The 11,091-nt window shown below is 28.4% G+C and overlaps 1 non-coding gene across 1 annotated transcript; it reads right to left on the bottom strand.

Moving 5' to 3' along the window:
- Positions 1-10,545: 10,545 nt before the first annotated feature.
- On the bottom strand, positions 10,546-10,619 carry TRNAI-AAU (transfer RNA isoleucine (anticodon AAU)). Its single transcript has one exon. It is a non-coding gene; the product is annotated as a tRNA-Ile (tRNA).
- Positions 10,620-11,091: the final 472 nt, after the last annotated feature.

Consider the following 11,091-nt stretch of genomic DNA (forward strand, 5'->3'; position numbering starts at 1 on the left):
TTTTGTTCAACCCAAACCTTCTAACCTTTTAGTAAAAATTGTCAAATTCTCTTTAGTAAAAATTGTAATCGTTTTTTTTTTATTATCATTTAAAATTTGAACACGATTTTTATAGATGCTTCTATTTTATAAGGCTTTTAAAAATAATGTTGATCATAAAGGCATGCGCATTACACAGACTTTAATGGCAGATGCAGCATACTGAATAAAGTGGTTCATTTTTTTTATACTTGGTCAAATATATTTATAGTTCGCAAAAACTAAAAACTAAAAAAAAATGTATAAAAAAGTGGACAGATAAGTATCACGCTCTGCTGAACTGTTGTTATTACATTTTATGTTTATATATTTGTTCTAATGATTTTCGATCCCATTCATTGTACTCCTATAAATGAACAACGTAGATTCTATCGCCTGAATTTTTCACTGAAAATTCCAATATATCGGCATAGTCTGTGGCGTCCACGGGGGAGGATGCTTTTAGTGTTTTAACCACCCACTCCTTGAAATTTTTTTACTACATGGATAGATGTAAATACATTAATACAATTTAAAAAATATTTTGATATGTGCTTATATAACCCTTATAGGGGAGTTCCTATTGAAAATACCTGTGTACGCCACTGGGCGTAGCCATGTCACGAAGCTCATTGAATCAATATAGCTGTCAAATAAATAATAATAATGCCACAAGTCGTGGTAAAGTTTCAACCATTTTAATATTGATAACGTTAATCATATAATATTAATATTACACGTCATAGTTATTAAATTATATTTAACAGACGTCACTCTACTGGAAAACAAACTACAAGCGTATAGGAAATAATATATGACATTAAACATATAACTACTTTACTGTCTTTACTTCTCTTATAATGTATTATAATACAGTATCAGACATCAGCTATATCACTATATGCATATGTATATTGTATAATATTATGTGTTAGATATCGTTTGAGCTAGAGGCATCGACGTGAAACCGAATAACGTTACATATCTTATCTAGATGAGTAAGAACTAAGTGAAAACTAAAAGCAAAAGCATTTAAATACATATACTATTATATTATACTACAAGTGTTGAAAGTAAAAAACAAATTAACACTGACGTTTTGGTTGTATAATAATATTATAAGGATATCACGTCAAGCACGTGAATAGATATAGATATTCTTAGTAATAAACGTACTATAGAAGTGAAAATAATATTAAATAAACTATTTCGCTTACTATATTGATTTTTAGAAAATAATAATTATTATCATATTCAAAAAATATGAGTAAATAAATACATTTTGAATTTGTATTGATTCACGTGTAATGATGCAATAATTTTGAATTCATTTTTAGTTATTTGAAATGTTTTCAGTGTTTTTTGACGTTATACGTTTTCGTACACTTAATATTTACCCCCACCCGCATCATACTTTGACCGGCACTTAACCTACCCATAATAACCTATAATAATAGATAGTTAACTTACCTCAGTATAAGGCCTATATGCTTATAAAGTTATAAACTATAATATATGCCGTGGATGGTGGCGTGATTAAGTTCAGAAATCGTTTGACTCAATCGGATTTGGTTTGCCGTTCCACCATGACCACCTCCGACCGTCTCAACATGTTTATATCGCTTGTAATAAATTGAGAACGACGAGTTTGAATATTGCCGATTTTATCCAAAGACTTAATAAATGTGACTTTAACGTGACGTTTATCTTTTTATCAAACAATCAAACGTCATGATAGAACTACGGCACCATCAAATGAATAGACGCCGTTGTCAATTATAAGTATCATACGAACACCATAAAATAGGACATACATTTTAAATCATACTCAATTATATAATTATTATGTTTGAAAAATACATAATTGTTTGAAATAAGATGATGGCTGTTTCGTAATACAAAATTAATAATAGGTATTATGAAGAGCTAATAGAGAGCATAATTTATTTATGCTGCTGTTATCGGGTCAAGTGCAACCGTATATAAAATTCTGAGCCGAGTGCAATCAATTCGTTGTAGTCAATTTCATCAAAAAACTAATATCATTTGCACGGTGTACTGCTACTTACCACTTTATACTGTCAAAATCAATTTGTATACGTCTTATTACGGTCATTTTTAGTTGTAAATTGGGAAATATTATTAGTTACAACAGTTACGTGAATGATGTTATTATTATATTATTGACTTATTGTTGTTGTTGTTTCGAATATTTTACGACTCGAACAAAACGCTCCAAAACGCTTCAAATTCGAATCAATATAAAAAAAGGTTACAAGATAATTATTTTGCATTTAAGTTTTTACACTAAGAGCTCTGATCTTAACAAAACCCTAGTAAGCAACTCAGTTACATCACGACGTTTAGACGTACTTTATTATTAACTCAATTATGATTTTACACCTATTCGACTAAAATGAATATTTAAATGGTTGAAAACAATAACTCTTATAATTTAGTAGGTACTTACCAAAATGATTAAAATTTAAAAGCATTTACAAGTAAGATGGTCTATAATAATAATATTATAGTATATATAGGCGTATAGTTTGGCACTTAACACGCCTAAAATGTCTTGAAAGTTTATAAAAAAAATAAAAAATAAAGTAATTACCTAATTATATACTTAAAAATACTTAAAGGTTTTATGTTGTACATGAATATCATATTATAGCCTAGCATAGAGCAAATTACTCACGACTAAACAAATTGTATATAACTATATTAATGAATCTGTTTAGCTAATGAGCAGACTAATGGTTGATGTTTATTAATTTTTTCGATCGATCGTATTGAGAAATGTTAGTCAGTATCTCTCGGGTGAGATAAAATTATTAAAATGATCGCAATAATACTTAGTTCACTCAATAGTATAACGTTATATTCTATAGGTACATATTTTCCCTTCTGGATCAAACAATATGATAGGTGTAATATATATAATATATATACAATATACATATATAAAATACAATTTACAATCTACGATTTAATTATTGCGACGTGGCAATAAGTTTGTGTTAATACCTTATTGGCAGTAAAATAATTATTAGTCGCCGTGAATAGTATTGACCTAGGGCTTGTCGCATAACCACTTGTCCCATAACCACGCTTAAATAACAGACCGTAAACAAAACAGAAACAATGGTTTACGATTATTTTTATTATTAATATTTTGCCATAATTTTTTCGAGAGAAAAATAAAACATGCAGACCATATTATAGCGTTTACTATGAGCCTACGTCACAGGATTGCAATCTCTCGTCGTAATTATGATATTATTTTTTAACGATTCAAACTTAAAACATTACGCAAAAATGCAGCATAATATATAATATTATAATATAAATAGTCGTGTTTGGATACACGTCTTGTATTATACTCGTTATCTCGTTACGCGTTGGTACATAGTTTTTGATAATTAAGATTTAACTCGTTATAATCAAAATCGTTAATTTTTATATACCTACGTATAATATATTATATTTGATTACTTTACCACGGACATATAATATTATAGTGGAGTAAGTCATGTATATATATATATTGTGTATAGTAATACATATTAGTACATTACACATGTAATTATTTATCATATTTAATATTATATAGTTATTTTGTTTTCATAATTAAAGTACCTAAGTATGATTTTTTATATAACGTAGATAAGAGATTTTAAACCTGACGAAAATTATATAGGAAACGTTTGTACAACACACGTAAATACCTAAAACATATTTTGAGTATTAAACCACTTTTAATGTAACTAAATCTTTCTCTACAATATACAAAGCGCTATTACACGCATACTTACAGACGTTACGACCACATTATTAGTATATTATATTATATTATTTTGCGCATTATGTAATCCTGCACTTGTATCGCATATTATAATATATCTCACAGACACCCACGCGTATCGTTATAAATACAATGGTGTGATATTTTATATTCTGTGGTTTTAGACTTTTTAAAAATATAAAATATTGCCATATAAACATACGAGTATACAGGTAGGCGATAGAGTAATATAATGACAACTTAATATGATAACCATCTCTGTGATTAATTGACAATTGTTTACATTTTTGAAATACTTAATAGGAGTACAAGTTAAAAGTTAAAATTCTATTTATGTAACACACTATGAATTTTTTACTTATAATATAAAATTACAATTAATAAAGGCACGAATAAATCGTACCAAATATTTTACAATTTTTTTTTCCATAAAACTAATTGTACTTTAAATTATTATGCATCAAATCGTTATATAGTACGGTAAATTAAACGGAGTCTCTATATCAATCTATATGAGGCAGTTACCATAATTGTGCCCATCAATCAGTAATCAAATACAATAAAGGCAAGACCAAATACAAGAAACGTAGTTTTTCCGAACCAGGTAAAATAATAAAATAGGAATCATATAAATATTAAAAGCTATTATTTTTTTTTATTATTATTAGAATAAGCCTCGGCAGCGAAGGCCACTGGCTGACGTTTGGCAATTAACAATGACATAAGATTAGTTATTACAATGATTTTGTTTGTACATTTCATATTGTGATTAATTTTTTACAATACATTTTCGATTTGTATATCTTTGATGAAGCTTAGAGTGAAAAAAGCTATTATTGTATTATATACATATACTATTTTACAAGCTGGTAAGAAACTAGTTGGTTGAACATTTAAAACAGCACAATTTTATAATACAATTTTAATATAAGTAATGTAATATAATGCCAGTAGAAAGGCTGTATTCTGAATAGAATTGATCGTGTGCCAAGTATCCAAAACCGTGACAACTTACCTTTTTTGATGTTAGTTGATAGAAAAATTGTAAAGCCATATTTTAAATAATTAAAAACCAGCTACTGCAGCATACCAAATCATCAATCATAATATAATATGCTAATAAAAAACGAAAAAGCAAATTTAATTTATTTTTATCCCACGGTATTAATAAAATTAAAAAAACTCATGCATACATCGTGGCACTATATGCATCAAAGAAATATCAAAATAAAAGCAATTATGTGCTGTTTGATTGTGAAAAACTAAAATGTGATATTTATGATCTCATACTATATAACATAATATGATGCGCGTGAGTGCCTATATAGCTACTTGAAAATGCGAAATATCATCTAGAGATGATAACCCAGGGACGATCTAGAAAATACATATGATTCGGTAAATATTTATCTTGCATATTTTTAAATTTTATACAAGTGTCAAATCCATTACTTACGTTAATCGTTAAATTTTATTTTAGAGATTTCGTAATATTCTATATCCTATGCAATATGCATATAATTAAGTATCTCCATAATCGCGTATATCTAATTCTATATTAATTTTGCACGTACAGCTGGGTACTTTATTCATTAAAAATGGCTAGGATCCAAGTAATTTATTAAATTACGAATTCATTGCATATAAGTACATTCAAATTATAAGAACAAGTATAGGATACTCTAGTTCTCATGACTATACAAACTTATTCATTGATATAATTAACCCATCATTAAAATCTATTATACGCGCGGGGTCGGATGGAATTGCTGTTGGAAAAAATAAGCGATTAATGAAAACCTGATAAACCAATATCTTATACATCTACACATATCACACATATTATACCAACGAATGCAAAAAACATGTATGTGTTCAACTCTTAGTTTGACATAAGCATAAAAATCATTCAAATTCATACAACTACCTATATGTTATGTGCCTATAATAATATATCATAGGTATAGGTAACACACGGACATCCATCCTCTACCATAATGTTGTACAACTAAGTTTGCATAAATACAATATAACTATTAACTATATTATAATAATATATCATGTTATATATTATACACGTCAAACGAGAGCGTTAATAGGAGGAGAAGTAGGAGGACTCCTCATTAGATTCTTTAATGCTCGCACAATGAAAAAAGTCTTATTCATTTTAGTTAGACCAATTGCCCCGGTAGAAAGGTAGGAGGTACGAAAATTCTATCAATGTCACAATAATAGTCATTCTATATGATCCAATAATATCATATTATTATGTAATATTATAGTATCTCATATTTAATAATTTAACGATCATTGATTTCACGAACTTAAGACATGGACCATCAGGTAAGGTGGTAAAATTTTTTTAGCGGTTACAAATTGCAGTTCCATACCATTTACCATAACATAATATATTAATATGTACTTAACAATTTTCAAGTCAATATTTCAAATTTGGGATGTCAAGATAATGCTCAATACACAAATTAAAACCGTATATTGGGAAATCATAAATAATTTAAACGCAAATAATCAATTTCGTCTAAATTTAAACTTCAGACACTCATAAAAAACAACTGCATTAGACCATACTCGACTTTTTATTTAATATTGCAATAAAAATGTGTATAAAACCTTATATTAATTTTTTAAACTTCAGATATGAATATTGAAAAATATGAATTCATACTACAAAATAATTTTACTGCCTCAAAAACTGATGAAGGGCACACAAAAATCATACTTCATCAATGCGTAAAATTAATACCTTTTTTGAAAACAAATACTTTCAAAGTTTTTCAGTTAACGATGTTAACTTGATCACTACAGTATTACAACTCACTTGTATTAAGTATTGACTTGAGTGATTAAACCGGATTTATCACTAATCGAAAATTTCCAAAAAAAAATTATAATTTATTTAAAAATATTTAAACAATTTAATATCACAATATCACTAGGTAATGCAGTGTACATAAAGGTTACTTTTTCAAAAAAAACATAAATATGATTTCTACAGTCTGAGTCCCAGTGGCAAAGCGTAATTCAGGGGGATGAGAGAGATATATCCCACCCCCCAAAACTTTTATTTTACTGCTAATACATTTTATATTTGGTGGTGTAGGTTACAGTATGAGGCTTACAGATTTTGCTAAAAACATATAATCAACGCCCCCCCCCCAGACCAAATTCCTAATTACACCACTGTTGAGTCCTACCTATTATACATTTTTGTTTACACTTTACAATGGACGTGTCGAAATCGCTTGAAGTCAATGTACTGGTTAATAAAAACTAACCTGCTATAGTACCTAATTTTTGAATTCAATTTACCACGACGATGGAGTCATTTGTCAAAATCAAAAAACTAACGTGCTCTCTATACTGGCAAACCAGTAGTATTAATTATTATTACTATCAGCTGTTGCTATAATATTATTGCCGACGACCACTTTGTTGCGTTTATAATTTATGGCAGAGAAGATATCTTCTAGTGTTGTATCGTATACCTCACTCGTATACTGTAGGTATCCCAATGTTCGAAAACCACTAAATCCTGTGACCGTCGCAACCGGTAACTGGTTTCATACAGTATTTACGCTATAATGTAACAAATTTTTTTTTTCCACTCGTCCGATAAATAATATTATTATGTTATATTATGATGAAAATACGTTTTATTTTTTATTTTTGAGAGAAGTTTCCCTATCGTTTCGTTATCGGATTAAGAGACGAACACGTTTTGACACGATGCTCGTTGTCTCCAATGTGGTCGTTATAATATTATACGCTCTTCTCCTGTGTCCTATTATCGATATATTGTATCCCATTCGTGTGCCTCTATACCTGCATAAGCTGCGCGATACGTTTTACACGATGAGACAAGAATGGCCGCACCTGTGAAGTAGTCACGTCGAGTGTGTTTGTTTTCTTCTGAAATCGGCGCAAAATCTCAAAACTATATAATCCACCGCATTATATTTAATATGTAATATACAGGGTGATTTTTTTAAGCATACTCACTCATCTTTTTTTATACTTAAATTATGCATTTATTAAAATTATGATTTTTGGAATTTTTAAATATACTTGCAGGAGACCATATTTTCAAATCCTTTAAATGTGTTGTATCACTTAAGGACGATCCTGTGACAATACACACTTCCGTTTATCAAATAGGAATCCCGGGCTCTTTTCTATTTTTAATTAACAAACAGATATTTTTTTGTTAAGAATTTTTATGTATCCAAATCAAAATTAAAGCTAGTAGTTTTTGAGTTTTATAACTTGGAGTTTTAAGGATAATATGTCTATGGCAATAGGTTAAGTAGACAAAGGAGATAGGGATTTAGATAATTTGAAAACTTTAGCAATTACTATTGATTTATCAATACAACAAATAATTTTCAAAATGATCAACGTATAATAAATCCTACATCTAACATTACATATAGCTTTTATTTTATAAAACCATTTTTAAGGATTGTTATCCATAAAACATTATATAACATTTAAATAACTCAGAAACTATACTCATAAGAATTTTGATATATATTTTACATAATTTTCAAAAAAAAAAATACCCGCTAAATAATTTTCAGTAAACGGGGGAGGGGGATTCTCATAAAACAAAAATAGAAGTTTGTATCATTAAAGGACGCCAAAAATACCAATCAGAGATTTGAAAATATGGTCTTTAAAATCATTTAAAAATTCTAAGGATCAGAATTTCAATAAATGTACTATTAATACCATTAAAGGAGTAAAAGGGAGTGAGCATGTTCAACAAATCACCTTGTATATATTTTTATGTAGTAATTAATAATACAATCATACCTATGTTACCTGAGATTGGAACAGGCACGTTGCTATCTAACTATTCTAACTATTGTCTGTAATACTCTAATATTTAATACACCCATTAAACCATTGGCACACGTACTGACAGAGTGACAGGAAAAAAGATTTCAACACAGTGGGCAATTGCTGGGTGCACTGCATAGTAAGTATAGTAATTAACTTAAAATCTAACCTATTGCATGTATAGCCACTACTATATAGCTATCTCGACAAAACGATATATTATTATAAGGTGGTAGAAGAATTTCGCAAACGTCTTAGATGGTTTTCTAGCTTGGCTATATTATTCCTAGACACTTTTGAGATTTGTCGTAATACCGATCACTATTCGCAGTTTTCTTGGTTATTAATTTATTATGTCTGGTAGCGTGTGGTACTGTGGTCGTATCACCACTCAAAGTTATTAGAAACTGTTAAAGTTAATCACTGTACAAAAATTGAAAAACAACAATCGTCAAGTTTTCTTAGTTGCTTACTAGTGGCTTTTATAATAATATAAAACTCACATAAAACTGTTTATCATTGGACTTTAATACTTTTTATTTTTTTATTTTCACAACTCACAAGTAATATACAATCTACATATATCATTAATACAATAAGAATATGTGCGAAGAGTACATTCACAGGAAAAAATATTTATCTATACTAAATAAGTTATATTGTTGCTTTTTTTCATCCATCCAATAGAAAAGAGACCTAACTTCCGGTTCCGAGAGTTCTAGCCAGTATACGATTGTGTAATACCGACAATATTGTTCCTAAATGTAATCGTTGAAATCATTTTTTCGATTAAAACGGAAAATACATTCAACAGACCGATACATTTCTTGCAGTTTCTGGCCGAAATAATTATCGTAGCTCGAATCCTAACTGAAATCATAAGCCATATAAAATTGTTTGTTTCGACATAAATAAACGAAACGTTAAGAAAACAATTTAACGTCACATGCAGTGAAGTTGGCATATATTGATGTATAATTGCCACGTGATCAAAACCAAAATAAATAACAGTTAATCATAATAATTAACAAATTTAAATAAGACAATGAAAAACGTGCTAATTTAAGATATGTAAATATGAATGTTTGATAGGCTTAATGAAATTATACCTAATAACATAACAATAAAGGAACGATCCTACTGTTTTTAAAACTACATACATTTTTGTATTAAATCAAATTTCAGTAGAAATGAAGGACAAAAATTAGGAATAATGAATTTAAATAAATAATTTCGGATTTCTTATTTCTTCAATTTTAACGAAGTGACGGACAAAACATGGATATATTATTGTTAAAAAATTTAAGAATCAATTATTACCGATCACATTCGGCATTCAGTTTACACCGTTGATAAATAAATAAAATAATAGTATCCATTTATGACATAATATTATTATAGTTACGTATTTTCGGACTTGCTGTGTTGAATATTATGATGTATTATCTATATTATAATATTATAAAAAATGATTTATTAGTCTAAAAATATGAAATTATATTACTTATAACTTAAAAGAATACAATATCTTTAATATCATGCTCTGAAAATACACAATTTGTGTTGTTATTATATACCCTAGCTGTAGTCTGGTGGACAAGTCACTGAGCAACAGGTTGAACTGGAAGTTACACGTAGATAGCGTTGATGGTATATACTCAGTAATACAAAATTTATTATTAACGAATGACGAACAATATACAATGAAAAACAATTATTATATTACATAGTATTCAAATATTTGAGAACTTAAAATTCAAAAATTATTCGTTATATCAATATCATCAATTCGATTTGAAATATTGTGAAGTATAAAGATGCTTACCAATCGTAAATCATTCGAATGTGAGCTAAAAAATTATTGGCCCATGGGGGGATCGAACCCACGACCTTCGCGTTATTAGCACGACGCTCTAACCAACTGAGCTAATGGGCCAGATTGGAAAAACTGTGCATTTTAAATGCCTTTACGAACATGATTTTCTGAACTTCCATAGATCATTATTCATTATAATATAAAAATAATATTATTTTGTAACCTATTCTTTGAATATTTTTTAAATTTCTTAATTATTTATCTCTCTAACTCTAACAATAAAAAAAAAGCGAGTAAGTCGTGGATGTCGCTCTGCTGTACAGTAGGTTACTGTAATGGATGGGATTAAATTTGAATGCAATGATAGGTATCATTGTATACGAAAAACGATTCTGAACGGAAATGATTTGTCAGTCTAGGATATATTATATTTAAATATTTTCATATATTCTATTTTGAAACAAATATTTTATTTTTCAATTAAGACGCATTTTTCTTAAGGCATGGTTAATCAATTAGTGTAGTTATCATGTAATTAGCATAATTCATAATACCTTATATATTATCATAGATTATCCTCGGATACGAATAC

Source organism: Diuraphis noxia, unplaced genomic scaffold, assembly GCF_037042655.1.
Source record: "Diuraphis noxia isolate RWA-SAM2 unplaced genomic scaffold, SU_Dnox_SAM2 contig0003, whole genome shotgun sequence".
Lineage (NCBI taxonomy): Eukaryota > Metazoa > Arthropoda > Insecta > Hemiptera > Aphididae > Diuraphis > Diuraphis noxia.